The sequence below is a fragment of the Sphaerodactylus townsendi genome, linkage group LG04, assembly GCF_021028975.2.
Source record: "Sphaerodactylus townsendi isolate TG3544 linkage group LG04, MPM_Stown_v2.3, whole genome shotgun sequence".
NCBI classification, from domain to species: domain Eukaryota; kingdom Metazoa; phylum Chordata; class Lepidosauria; order Squamata; family Sphaerodactylidae; genus Sphaerodactylus; species Sphaerodactylus townsendi.
Window position 1 is genome coordinate 3,233,071 of NC_059428.1, and position 14,136 is coordinate 3,247,206.

At 52.2% G+C, this 14,136-nt stretch overlaps 1 protein-coding gene across 4 annotated transcripts in view; it reads left to right on the forward strand.

Annotated features, from left to right (window-relative positions):
- The first annotated feature begins 219 nt into the window (after positions 1-219).
- Positions 220-14,136, forward strand: part of FAM168A (family with sequence similarity 168 member A) — a 163,465-nt gene continuing 149,548 nt past the window's right edge. For 2 of the 4 annotated variants that reach the window (XM_048492464.1, XM_048492467.1), the window contains exon 1: positions 220-375. The gene's annotated coding sequence lies outside the window, so the exon portion shown is untranslated. Of the gene's footprint in view, positions 376-3,765; positions 3,914-9,877; positions 10,646-14,136 lie in introns of those variants that run through there. The other 2 variants (XM_048492465.1, XM_048492466.1) reach the window with 2 other exon arrangements.

The following is a 14,136-nucleotide window of genomic DNA, read 5'->3' on the forward strand; positions in this document are numbered from 1 at the left end:
CACCCGACGCCCGCTTTCATTTTGACTACAACTCCCATCATGCCCCGCGCGCATCCCACTCTCCCCCGTCTTCCTTCCAGACCGCAAATGGCATGGAAAAGAGGCGGAGGGACGCGACTTCCGCTCCGAGGACTACCGCTCCCAGGATGCTTGTCGGCGAGGCGTCCGCCGGCTGAGGCCGAGCGTGCCGCCGCGCGGGCTGCCGGGAGCTGTAGTCCGGCGACGGGTTCCCTAACGGTTCGCCCAGCTGCTGTGGCTGGCGGTGGTCTCGTCGTCGGCGCCTTCCCTTTTCGTCGGTGCGTCCGTCCGCCTTTCCCTCGACCGGCCGGGCAGGGGCCCAGCAGCGAAGGCGCCCCCCCTCCCCGACGACCGCAGGTGGGAGCCGGGGGGGGGGGGGCCCCGCCACAGACCCCTCCCCCTCGTTGTGGGGAGGGGAAGCGCCTTGGGGGAGAGGGGGGTGGATTGGCAAGCAGTGGTGTCCTCCTCCACCCCCGCTTCTCCCTATGGGAGCAGAGCCAGGGTTTTCCTGGGGCGGGGGGGGGGCTTTGTAATGTTGGGGGGGGGCAGAAAGGGGGGCAGTGCACTATCCAGGTGGGATGGGGGGGGCACCTCCAGGGGAGAGAGAGGGGCAGCAGGCACATTTGTTTTAGGGAAGCAGCTTTAAGAGGGAAGTGGGGTGCTTTTGGGGTGTTTGGGGTGCACAGGGCTTGGGGTACCCCCCCCCCCGTTGGTGGAGGGCATTTGGCTTGGAGAGGTGGTGGGTTCCTTTTTGGGGAGGGGGATTGGCTAGAGGGGCCTTTGGTGTAAGGCATGGGGGCATATGTGTGGGGCCCTGGGTTGGTTGGAAAGGGGGGCTGCCTGCGTATGGTGAAATGGTGGGGCAGGCGAAGAGGGTCTCTGCCCCCAGAGGGGGACGTGGATGGGATACCCGCTTTGGGAGTCTGCCTTTCTTACGTGGGCTGGGGTGCCAGTCTCTCGGGGTGGCGGCGTGCCACATTGCAGATCCCGTTAGCGTCCGGGTCTCCTTTCCGTGGGTCGCGGTGACATGGTTGTGGTAACGAACCCAGGGATCACGTTTGGCTCTGGCATCGTGCAGGGCAACGGGCATGATATGCCATGTGCAGGCTTGGAAGACTGAAAGAGGGCATTTTGCGTGTATGGCGTTGGCACGGAGCGGGGCACCGCGGCCTCAGAGGAGAATCGCGAAAGGCATTAAATGATGAGGAGTGATAGATTTTTTTGGGGGGGGGTCTTTGGGGTGCTGGTACGTGTTTCGCAGAGGAGGCGAAATGAACGAGAACGCTTCTTGGGGGGTGATATGGGGGGATGTGTATGGCCTATTGAGTAAAATTTGTGTAGGTTGGCAAGAGGCTCTTTAAACAGGGCATACGGGTAGATGGCATGAAAGGGAACAAAAAAAATTGGGACATGGGGAAGACCTGTGAAATCTTCCCAGAGCAACGTCCTCACGGCAGCCATAAAGCTGGATAGCTTTAAAAAGGGCTTGGAGAGATTTATGGAGGAGAAGTCGATCTCTGGCTACCAATCTTGATCCTCCTTGATCCCAGATTGCAAATGCCTTAGCAGACCAGGTGCTTGGGAGCAGCAGCAGCCGCAGAAGGCCATTGCTTTCACCTCCTGCAGGTGAGCTCCCAAAGACACCTGGTGGGCCACTGCGAGGAGCAGAGTCCTGGACTTGATGGACTCTGGTCTGATCCAGCGGGCTAGTTCTTGTGTTCTTATAAAGGTCCATTGCAGGGCATAAAATCAGCAGTGGAAGGAACAGAACACCAAGTGCCAACTTGGGTTGGCAGCATCCCTGATAAATGTATGTTTTATAGAGGATGCTGGCACCGGACCGTAAAGTCCCTTAGTATTAGCTCTGGCCTAGCCTAGGCAGGAAGGGAGTGTTTTGGAAGTATTTGGCACTTGGGCTGGCATGGGAGGGGGAGATGGTGGGACAGATACAGTCCTGCCCTGACCCTTGGTCTAGCAAGGAGGAGGAGGAGGGGAAGAAGAAGAAGAGTTGGATTTATATCCCCCCTTTCTCTCCTGTAAGGAGACTCAAAGGGGCCTTCCAATCTCCTTTCTCTTCTCCCTCCTCCACAACAAACACCCTGTGAGGCGGGTGGGGCTGAGAGAGCTCCGAAGAGCTATGACTAGCCCAACTGACATGTGCTGGAGTGCACAAGCTAATCTGGTCCACCAGATAAGCCTCCACAGCTCAAGCGGCAGAGCGGGGCATCAAACCCGGTTCTCCAGATTAGAGCGCACCTGCTCTTAACCACTACCCCAACGCTGGCTCTTAACCACGACACCACGCAAAGGTCAGGATTGTCCGCTCCGACTGGCAGCCGCTCTGCTGAGGTCTTTCAGGTAACTGGAGTTGCGAGGGATTGAATGTGGACCTCCTACCTGCCAAGCAGATGCTCTGCCACTCAGCCACGGCTCAGGTGGGTCTTCCTTGAGCTGTCCTGGAATTACAACCGATCTCCCGGACTTGGAGATGACTTCCCCTGGAGAACATGGAGGCGTTCCACGGCTGATGTCCCTCCCGAAACCCTGGTGTCCCCGGACTCTGTCCCCAAATCTCCAGAAATTCCCCAACCCAGAGTTGGTGACTTGAGAGAAGAGTCTTGTCCGTGGGCTCTTGGCAGGGGAAGAATCCTGAGAGTAAGAGGGTTTGGGGTGACAGCCGCCCCAAAGTAGGAAAAGGATGTTTTTCCACATCTCTGCATAGCTGGCACGGGCCTGCGGAAGGGAAGAAGAAGAGGAGTAGTAGTAGTAGTAGTAGTAGTAGTTTGGATTTATATCCCCCCTTTTTCTCCTGCAGGAGACTCAAAGGGGCTGACAATCTCCTTGCCCTTCCCCCCTCACAACAAACACCCTGTGAGGTGGGTGGGGCTGAGAGAGCTCCGAGAAGCTGTGACTAACCCAAGGTCACCCAGCTGGCGTGTGTGGGAGTGCACAGGCTAATCTGAATTCCCCAGATGAGCCTCCACAACCCAGGCGGCAGAGCTGGGAATCAAACCCGGTTCCTCCAGATTAGATGCACGAGCTCTTAACCTCCTACGCCACTGCAGGCAGATCGTAACCTGTGCCCTCCCTTTGGGTGCTGGAAGGGGAATTTTAAGTACAGGAATGCTTGGCTTAGCACTCTCATTTGAGGTCCCTCTGTAGTTATTCTGGGATTATTTTCCTTGCATTTTCTTGAGACCTGTCCCACCCCCGTTTGGTGAAGTCCTGTCGAACCCGCGAGAGCGGCTGGAAAAAGTGGCATCCAAATCAAACAATAAACCAAAGGCCGTGTTGTAACGTCACGAGGGCCTCGCCGGTTCGCATCCGGAGGACAAAACCGGCGCCGTGTCACTTGGCGTCGTTTCCCTCTTTTGTGCTTGTTTTGGAACCCAGGTTTTTTAGGATGATTTTGATTCGACTCGATGCGGGATGTCGCCGCGCATCACCGTCCGCGGCCTGGAAGCAACTATATTTGCCAGGCCGTGTGGATTCGCTGTCATGAGTCGGAGTGGCGGCCGAGTTCTCCCCCACCCCGCCTCCTTCCAGAAGACCGCCGTCAGAGCGCCTTTATTGGGCCTGCAATAATAAGGGCAATTAAGCTTATCATTATATTGTGGATTAATAGTGTCAGGGAGACAGGAGCCCGGGATTCGTCCTTCTGTGTAAACACAGCGGAGCCCGTGAAATAGGGGCGATGCGAGAAGTGTTCATTGTCAAAAGGCTTTCTCTGCAGGCTGTGTCTCTCTGCGCCCCCCCTTTCCTCCCCGGCTGCCGCTCGCTCTGGTTGGTGATAAGCATTCAGGCTATATAGCTTGGATTTCCTGTTGATTGAATTTCACCCAGGAGGAATTCGGTTTGCACCGAAAAAACTGTCAAACGTGGAAAAATGAGCAGGGTGAGTTTATTTCTCTCTCTCTCTCTCTCCCCCCCCCCATCCCACAAACAAAGGAATGTTGTTGTTAACCAAAGTGGCGGGTTGGGGGGGGGGAATGAGTTTCATTTATGTTTTAATGAAAATATGATATCGAATGCAGCGGAGCGCGGACGCTTGTCAAGGAGTTGCAGCGCAGGAAGGCAGAGTGGGGTTTTTTTTGTCAAGGAATGCAGAGCGATGAAAGCATTTTGGTTCAGGGGGGGGGGGGACGTGTTTTTCCCCCTCCCCCTGGACTCGATGGAATCAACAGCGATTATTTGGCAAAGCGTTAACCGTGAAGTGGCTGCTGCTTAAAGGACGTAGGGACAGAAGTGGAGGCGGGGATACTGCAGTGGGGCACAGTGGAGCCATTCTGGTTCTGAAAAGACAGCCCTGACCGTTTTGATCCCCCCCCCCCTTTTTGCCTTCTCTGCCTGATTTGCTGCTTATTTCATTGGGTTGTGCACGGACCATATGCAGGCGTTGGAGCATGTCTGTGATAGCGGCAGAGCGAAATAATGTTTAATATATTGGCTGATTCAGTAGCTTTTGGCCGGCTTCCTCCTTCTCAGGTGAAATGGCACCGATCCTTTATTCTTCCTGTGGAGTGGCACTCCAACACTAGGCGCCGTGCTTCACATGAGCACCTGCTATCGGGAGCCATATGCTTTGTCTCCTGACATATTAATAACCTTGTTTAGGATCGGGATACTTGTGTTTCCTTTGTGATAAATGTTGTTCCGAGGAAAGAGGTCTTGAATTCACGTTCTCCGGTTTGGCAGCCTGTGCGCCAATCCAGGAAGTTACCTATGTAGACTATTAAAAAACAGTCGATACCTAATTTTAAATGGGGGACTAATCTCCTCCAGTCGTGATGAGCTGTTGCTAGTAAGGTTATTCCCTCATCAGGAGCAGCAGTGGCGTAGGAGGTTAAGAGCTCGTGTGTCTAACCTGGAGGAACCGGGTTTGATTCCCGGCTCTGCCGCCTGAGCTGTGGAGGCTTATCTGGGGAATTCAGATCAGCCTGTGCACTCCCACACACGCCAGCTGGGTGACCTTGGGCTAGTCACAGCTTCTCGGAGCTCTCTCAGCCCCACCTACCTCACAGGGTGTTTGTTGTGAGGGGGGAAGGGCAAGGAGATTGTCAGCCCCTTTGAGTCTCCTGCAGGAGAGAAAGGGGGATATAAATCCAAACTCTTCTTCTTCTTCTTCTTCTGGACGACCAAGGTTAGCCCAGTCTTGTCAGAGCTCAGAAGCTTAGCAGGGTCTGCTCCAGTTAGTATTTGGATGGGCAGCCCAGGGTTGTGGTCCAGAGGCAGGCAATGGCAAGCGATTGGTGTTCGCCTCTTGGTTTGAAAACCCTGTTGGGTGGCCGTAATTTGGCTACAGCTTGATGACATTTTTGGCTTTGTAGGCTTCTGGTCACGCCAAAAGTTCCTGCTTCCAGGGCTTCATCTTTGCACAGAAGCGATAATTGTGGGAGTCTTAGTAGACCACAAACTGAACGTGAGTCAGCAGTGTGATGCGGCAGCCAAGAAAACCAATGCGATTCTGGGCTGCATCAATAGGAGTATAGTGCCTAGATCAGTGATGGCGAACCTTTTTGAGACTGAGTGCCCAAATTGCAACCCCAAACCCACTTATTTATCGCAAACTGCCAACACAAAGTGCCAACCGTGCAACTCTTCCAATTGGTGAATCACGACCCTAGGAGGGTTTTCTCAGAAGCAAGCCCCATTGCCAGCAACCGAGCTTACTCCCAGGTAAAGGATCGTGCTTTAGTTCTTCGCATGAAAATCAGTGGGGTTTAACAGCGCTTAACAGGGTTACCTACACTGCTTCCCCAAAACTGGGTCTTAGGTTTAATGCTAATAATTGAGCCCATCAGCCCAGGCCAGCCTAGATGTGGGGGGGGGGGGGCACTCAGTTTGCGCGTGCCCACAGAGAGGTCTCTGAGTGCCACTTCTGGCATCCGTGCCATAGGTTCGCCACCACTGGCCTAGATTGAGGGATGTAATTTTACCCCTCTATTCTGCATTGGTTAGACCTCACTTGGAATATTGTGTACAGTTCTGGGCACTACAATTCAAGAAGGCTGTAGACAAGCTGGAACGGGTCCAGAGGAGGGCAACCAAAATGGTCAACGGTCTGGAATGAATGCCCTATGAGGAGAGACTTAGGAAGCTGGGGATGTTTAGTCTGGAGAAGTGAAGGTTAAGAGGTGACGTGGTAGCCCTGTGTACATATTTGAAGGGATGTCATGTTGGTGAGGGAGCAAGCTTGTTTTCTGCTTCTTCAGAGACCAGGACCAGGAGTCATGGGTTCAAGGGGAAGGAAAAGAGGTTCCACCTAAACATCAGGAAAAACATCCTGACAGTCAGGGCTGCTCGACAGTGGAATGCACTCCCTCGGAGGGTGGTGGAGTCTCCTTCTTGGGAGGTTTCTAAAGAGAGGCTGGATGGCCATCTGCCAGGAGTGCTTTGATTGTGTGTTGCTGCATTGCAGGGAGTTGGACTGGATGACCCCTGGGGTCTCTTCCAACTCTATGATTCTATGAATTCTGCCTGATCCTTCGTGTTGCTGTTTGCCCTTCATAATTTCTTAACTGAAATGACAAAAGTTGAACCTTTTTCACGAGCGCTCTTTCCATGAGTCCTGACCCTAGGCATGGACCTTTGGCCTTTCCTTTCCTTGACGATGCAAGGCTGCCTGTGCCGGGGCTTTCCTTGGCCGCTGCACTTTCAAAAGCATCTAACCAATGTAAAGAGTCTGCGCTTGGGATTTCTATGCCACTTTCCTGTCGTCTCCTCAAGGAAGTTTTATTCCCAAATGCACTGATAAATAAGCATCCCGAATAGACCAAACTGGTCAAATCTCAGAAGCCGAGTGGGGTTAGCCTTGGTTAGTAGGGTAGGAGGTCACCAGTGAAGTCCAGGGTTGCTTCACAGAGGCCCACCAGGGCAAACCACCTCTGTATGTCTTGTACCCTGACCTAGATGGCCCTGGCTCGCTGGATCTCATCAGGTCTTGGAAGCTGAGCAGGGTCAGTCCTGGTTAGTACTTGGATGGGAGACCACCCAGGAAGTCCAGGGTTGCTTCACAGAGGTCCACAAGGGCAAACCACCTCTGTATGTCTTGTACCCTGACCTAGATGGCCCAGGCTAGCTGGATCTCATGAGCTCCTGGAAGCTGAGTAAGGTTAGCCTTGGTTAGTAGTTGGGTAGGAGGTCACCAGTGAAGTCCAGGGTTGCTTCACAGAGGCCCACCAGGGCAAACCACCTCTGTATGTCTTGTACCCTGACCTAGATGGCCCTGGCTCGCTGGATCTCATCAGGTCTTGGAAGCTGAGCAGGGTCAGTCCTGGTTAGTACTTGGATGGGAGACCACCCAGGAAGTCCAGGGTTGCTTCACAGAGGTCCACAAGGGCAAACCACCTCTGTATGTCTTGTACCCTGACCTAGATGGCCCAGGCTAGCTGGATCTCATCAGCTCCTGGAAGCTGGGTAGGGTTAGCCTTGGTTAGTAGTTGGGTAGGAGGTCACCAGGGAAGTCCAGGGTTGCTTCACAGAGGCCCACCAGGGCAAACCACCTCTGTATGTCTTGTACCCTGACCTAGATGGCCCTGGCTCGCTGGATCTCATCAGCTCCTGGAAGCTGGGTAGGGTTAGCCTTGGTTAGTAGTTGGGTAGGAGGTCACCAGGGAAGTCCAGGGTGGCTACATGGCGGCTGGCAATGGCGAACCACCTCTCGCCTTCAAAACCCTCGGAAGGGTTGCTATGATTCAGTTGCGACTTGACGTCACTTAATAATTACCACCATTTAGAGATATGTTATTATCCCCCCTCAAAACTCACGTCACTGTAACTTGATGTCTTTGATCGGGATTCTTGTTTTTAAAAAGCTGTAGTTTAAACCTCGATTTTCGGTAGGCAAGCAGGCAGGGAACATTTAGATCCACAAGCAGGTAGCTACTTTGGGAAATACTGTTTTGTAACGGCATAAATGTTATATTTGAGGGACGCTGCATGTGATTCGAGATCCCTTTTGGATCTGAGATCTCTTCTGGATTTTCTTTCTCCAGCGACGCCGAACAGTGCCCTTGTCGCCTTGTTCTCGTGTCGCTGTCCCACCTGTCAAGCCGGGCGTTAACTGGAGAGCATCCAAAGAGATGAACTGTCTGAGATGAAGAATTTTGTGAAATGTCTTGTCAAAGGCTTTCATGGCTGGAATCGTTGGGGTGGTATGCGTTAGTTGGGGTTGTGTGGTTATATTTTGAAGCCTTTTTTTTTTTCCTGATCGGCTTTCATTCCTAATTCCTGTGGCTGGAATTCTCTTGTGATCCCTCGGGCTTTCAGCCACAGGTGCAGGTGAAACGTCAGGAGAAAAGGCTACTGGGTTGTATGGCCATATTCCAGTAGCTGGATCAGACCGGAGTCCATCTAGTCCAGCTCTCTGCTACTCACAGTGGCCCACCAGGTGCCTTTGGGAGCTCACATGCAGGAGGTGAAAGCAATGGCCTTCTGCTGCTGTTGTTCCCGAGCACCTGGACTGCTAAGGCATTTGCAATCTCAGATCAAGGAGGATCAAGATTGGTAGCCATAAATCGACTTCTCCTCCATCAATCTGTCCAAGCCCCTTTTAAAGCTATCCAGGTTAGTGGCCATCACCTGACGTTTCACCTGCATCTGTGGCTGGAATTTTCAGATCCTCTAAGATGCCAGCCACAGGTGCAGGCGAAACGTCAGGAGAAAAGGCTACTGGGTTGTATGGCCGTGTTCCAGTAGCCTTTTCTCCTGACGTTTCAATGGCATCTGTGGCTGGAATTTTCAGATCCTCTAAGCCAGCCACAGGTGCAGGTGAAACGTCAGGAGAAAAGGCTACTGGGTTGTATGGCCATATTCCAGTAGCTGGATCAGACCGGAGTCCATCTAGTCCAGCTCTCTGCTACTCACAGTGGCCCACCAGGTGCCTTTGGGAGCTCACATGCAGGAGGCGAAAGCAATGGCCTTCTGCTGCTGTTGTTCCCGAGCACCTGGACTGCTAAGGCATTTGCAATCTCAGATCAAGGAGGATCAAGATTGGTAGCCACAGATCGACTTCTCCTCCATAAATCTATCCAAGCCCCTTTTAAAGCTATCCAGGTTAGTGGCCATCACCTGACGTTTCACCTGCATCTGTGGCTGGAATTTTCAGATCCTCTAAGATGCCAGCCACAGGTGCAGGTGAAACGTCAGGAGAAATCTATCCAGGTCACTGGGTTGTATGGGATCCAGAATTTGTAGTTTTTTCCTGATCGCTGCCTGCATCTGTGGCTGGAATTTTCAGATCCTCTAAGATGCCAGCCACAGGTGCAGGTGAAACGTCAGGAGAAAAGGCTACTGGGTTGTATGGCCGTGTTCCAGTAGCCTTTTCTCCTGACGTTTCGCCTGCATCTGTGGCTGGAATTTTCAGATCCTCTAAGATGCCAGCCACAGGTGCAGGTGAAACGTCAGGAGAAAAGGCTACTGGAACACGGCCATGCAGCCCTGAAAAACCACAACCCCCTAATTTTGTGAAATCTTTAACAGGCTCAGAAAGAAATGGGAGGCACTGTTGTCCCGCCCCTGCCCCCCCGCTTCCTCATTTGGATTTCTTGGCGACGGACAAACACAATCACGGTTCTCCCCAAACATCTCTTAGGCAACAGCCGGAGATATTTCTGCAAATTGTCTGTGTTGTGCAGCCCTGCAGTTATGTCGGCTCCAAGCAGAGCTAAATTTCATCCATTCTAATTGGTCTTGGAGATGCAGCAAAGGCCTCAAATGGCCACAATCTAAAAAAAAAAAAAAATGCCCTGATTTGGCTGGCTGCTCATGACCCGCCGTTCTGGCTTGCTGGCCGCTTTGACAATTGCGGCTCGGTTTCTGATCTCTTTCAAAACCCGAGGTAGTGCGACACGACGAGAGAAACACCGTGTCTGCTCTCCCCTTCCCCGCCTGCCCTTTTTATCCCTGCTTGTTTTCGCCGAATGCCTTCAGATCCGAAGCGCTCCCGGTGGCAGCCCGGTTCCAGATCTTTCTCTGCTCCTTATTTATTCCCCCCCACCCCTTCTTCGGAGAACTGTTTGCTCCGTTGTCGCCGGAGAGGGGTCGGTTTTGTTTGCCGTCGCTGCCGGCGGTGGGCCGGGTTCCAGGTTTTGTGGGCTTTGTGTAAACTAGGCCCTAATTAAGATCAGTGTGATAAGTGCCGAACAGAACTGCAGCTTGCGGCCTGGTTTACTGGCCGTTCAGCCGGGCTACCTGTGAAACAAACCAGAGGCTGCGGAAACTGAACGTTTTTTGTTATTCCAAACCGGAACGCCGTGCAATAAAAGAGAGCACGGCGTACAGTGCCAAAGAGCTCCATTTTTATTTTATTTTTTTGGCCGAGGCGCAACGGTGCCGCGCCGTATTGTGGGGGCGATACCAGGCAGTGGGATGCAATCAATCTCTCTCTGCAAACCAGTTCCCTGCCGTTTTGTCACACTTGGAGCGTGACCAAGGAACAGAACGCGAGATCAGAACGTGACCGAGGAACAGAGCTCAGGATGGCGCTTTTCAAGTAAGGACACAGCGGATTTTCAGTAGCCGGGTTCGTCAGGAGTAGGTTCAGGCTCCGCTGTTCTGATTCCTCGGTATGGTCGCTGTTGATTCCTTTGTGGAAAGCATTGCTTTTGGGAACATGGTGGTGGTGAAGGTAAGGCCTGGCTTCTTGATAAGGGAGGGGGGGGCGGGCTACCCTGCTAGACCTTGTGGGTGCAGTGTGAGTCTCTGCATAGAGAGAGATTGGGGCTCATAAGAACATAAGAACATAAGAACTAGCCTGCTGGATCAGACCAGAGTCCATCTAGTCCAGCTCTCTGCTACTCGCAGTGGCCCACCAGGTGCCTTTGGGAGCTCACAGGCAGGAGGTGAAAGCAATGGCCTTCTGCTGCTGCTATTGCTCCCGAGCACCTGGTCTGCTAAGGCATTTGCAATCTCAGATCAAGGAGGATCAAGATTGGTAGCCATAGAGCGACTTCTCCTCCATAAATCTGTCCAAGCCCTTTTTAAAGCTATCCAGGTTAGTGGCCATCACCACCTCCTGTGGCAGCATATTCCAAACACCAATCACACGTTGCGTGAAAAAGTGTTTTCTTTTATTAGTCCTAATTCTTCCCCCCAGCATTTTCAATTAATGCCCCCTGGTTCTAGTATTGGGAGGAAGAGAGAAAAATTTCTCTCTGTCCACATTTCCTACCCCATGCATAATTTTATAGACTTCAATCCTATCGCCCCTCAGACGTCTCCTCTCCAAACTAAAGAGTCCCAAATGCTGCAGCCTCTCCTCATAAGGAAGGTGCTCCAATCCTTCAATCATCCTCGTTGCCCTTCTCTGCACTTTTTCTATCTCTTCGATATCCTTTTTGAGATGTGGCAACCAGAACTGAACACAGTACTCCAAGTGCGGTCGCACCACTGCTTTATATAAGGGCATGGCAATCCTTGCAGTTGTATTATCAACTCCTTTCCTAATTATCCCCAGCATAGAGTTTGCCTTTTTCACAGCTGCCATGCATTGAGTTGACATTCCCATGGAACTATCAACTAAGACGCCTAAATCCAGGGGTCCAGGGGTCTTGAAGTATTGAATCCCACCCCAGGGGCGTAATGAGGCAAACTGTAGCCCTGGGCAAAACCTGAGTTGGATGCTCCCCCCCCCCCCATGGGCGGCCACTCCACCACGACCAAATTTCTTTTTGCACTAGGACATTGGGGCCTGCAGGGGGTGCATTTTTAGGCATATCAGCACCAAAATTTCAGCGTATCATCAGGAGACTGTCATTATTCTACCCCCCAAGTTTGGTGAGGTTTGGTTCAAGGAGTACAAAGTTATGGACTTCCAAAGGGGGTGCCCCATCCCCCATTGTTTCCAATGGGAGCTAATAGGAGATGGGGGCACCCCCTTTGGACTCCCTGAACCAAACCTCACCAAACTTGGGGGGTAGCATAAAGACAGTCTCCTGATGATACTCTGAAAGTTTGGTGCCGCTAGCCTAAAAACTGCGCCCCCTGCAGGCCTAAAATGGGAAACCACTAAAAATACCCCCAACGAACCCTGCATTTTGATGCCCCCCCACAAGGTGGTGCCCTGGGCAGCTGCCCACCTTGCCCAATGGGCATTACGCCCCTGTCCCACCCCACCTGTGTCCCCTCTGGGCATCGGAGGAGGTGCTGTAGTCCAGCGGCTGAGCAGAAAGGAATCTCTGGCATCTTTGGTGGTGTCTGGTTAAGAGCAGTGGGCCGATCCCCCACTCCTTCACCTGAGCGGCAGCCCCCTATCCGGTGAACCGGAATTTGTTCCCCTGCTCCTACCCATGAAGCCTGCTGGGTAACGTCATGCCAGTCACAGTTGATTCAGAACTCTCTCAGCCCCACCTCCCCCAAGGGGTCTGTTGTGGGGAGAGGAAAGGAAAGGAGCTTGTAATCCGCCTGCAGTCACCTTGCAGGAGAGGAAGGTGGGATATAAATCCAAACTCTTCTTCCTTCACGAAACAATCTTAGATGCTTGGAAGGAAACTGCATGGCTTGGAACTGTGAAGACTTGCAGCTGGCCAGAGTAGACATCACTGAGCTCGATGGAGCGATCAAGTCAGGTCTTGAGACTGAAATCAAAAAGCAGACTCTAGATGATGGATCAGAAGTCTTTATTGATAACAGCTAGTACCTGGCTTTCAGAAACCAGTTCTGCCCGATTACAGAAATACAGTTGCCTTTATCCTCTTGGCGTTTCAATTATAACCCCCACCGTAGGAGGTTAAGATCTCGTGTATCTAATCTGGAGGAACCGGGTTTGATTCCCAGCTCTGCCGCCTGAGCTGTGGAGGCTTATCTGGGGAATTCAGATTAGCCTGGGCACTCCCACACAGGCCAGCTGGGTGACCTTGGGCTAGTCACAGCTTCTGGGAGCTCTCTCAGCCCCACCTACCTCACAGGGTGTTTGTTGTGAGGGGGGAAGGGCAAGGAGATTGTCAGCCCCTTTGAGTCTCCTGCAGGAGAGAAAGGGGGGGAATATAAATCCAAACTCTTCTTCTTCTTCTTCACCGTCCCCGTTTCCCATGGAATGTAAGAATAATACAGCGGAAGAAAGATGTTTGGGAGTTGAGCGTCTCAAGGACAGCACAATGATAGTTTTCAGCCACCTGCCACCACCCGCCCCAACCCCCACTGGGAAGGCGCCAGGGTCATTCCTACCTATCCCCTGCCCTTTGATGACAGGAGAGAAGAGGTCCCCGGCCTTTTTGAGCCAGCAGGCACCTTTAGAATTCTGACACAGTGGGGGGGGGGGGGGGGGGCACGGGCACAACATTGCTGCTGCAGAAGACACCTGTGAAGGTGTTGTGGGGCACCTTGGTTTGGGGACTGGTTTGGGGACTACCCACGTGGACTGGTTTGGGGACTACCCACGTGGACTGGTTTGAGGACCCTAGGTGCAGCATCATGCTTTCATCACAGCTCCGTGGGTGTCTGTTTTGTTAGGTAACGTTGAAGGTTTACATGACTGGAATCAACTAGGTGTCATAGGTTGCCCTGGCTGTGTGGCCATCATCTTGTAGTTTTAGTTCCTAATGTTGGGCCCGCATCTATGGCATGTTCCTCTGAAGATGTCAGCCATGGGTGCGGGCAAAATGTTAAGAACAAAAACTATAAGACTTTGCCCACACAGCCTGGGAAACTTACACCACCCAGTATTTTGTTAGGGCTTAGTAAAGTGGACAAGCACTTGTAAGTGAGGAAGGACACTGTCCTTTGCTACCGGCCAAAGGTCAAAAGACCATTGCATAGCAAGCCTTTATTGGCATAAACAACAGTACAACTATAATAAAAAACGGATTAAAAAGCATATACAATACAGGAAATAAATGTTAGGTCGAAGGAAATCTACTGGCGTTTAGTAATTTCCAGGAGAAAGTCTGCCACTATCATACAGAGAGAAGGATCAGGGTTGTCCAACAAGTAGTGTAATCTAATTAAATCGGGGAGATGGGGTAAATGTAAAGGAGTAAGATACACATACTTGGATCTGATTTTCTTGAATCTGAGACAGTGTAGTAATTGGTGGGCCAGAGATTCAACTGAGCCATTGTTACACGGGCACAATCTTTTAGCCTTTTCTTGCTTATTAAATCTGCCATGTAACAAGGCAGA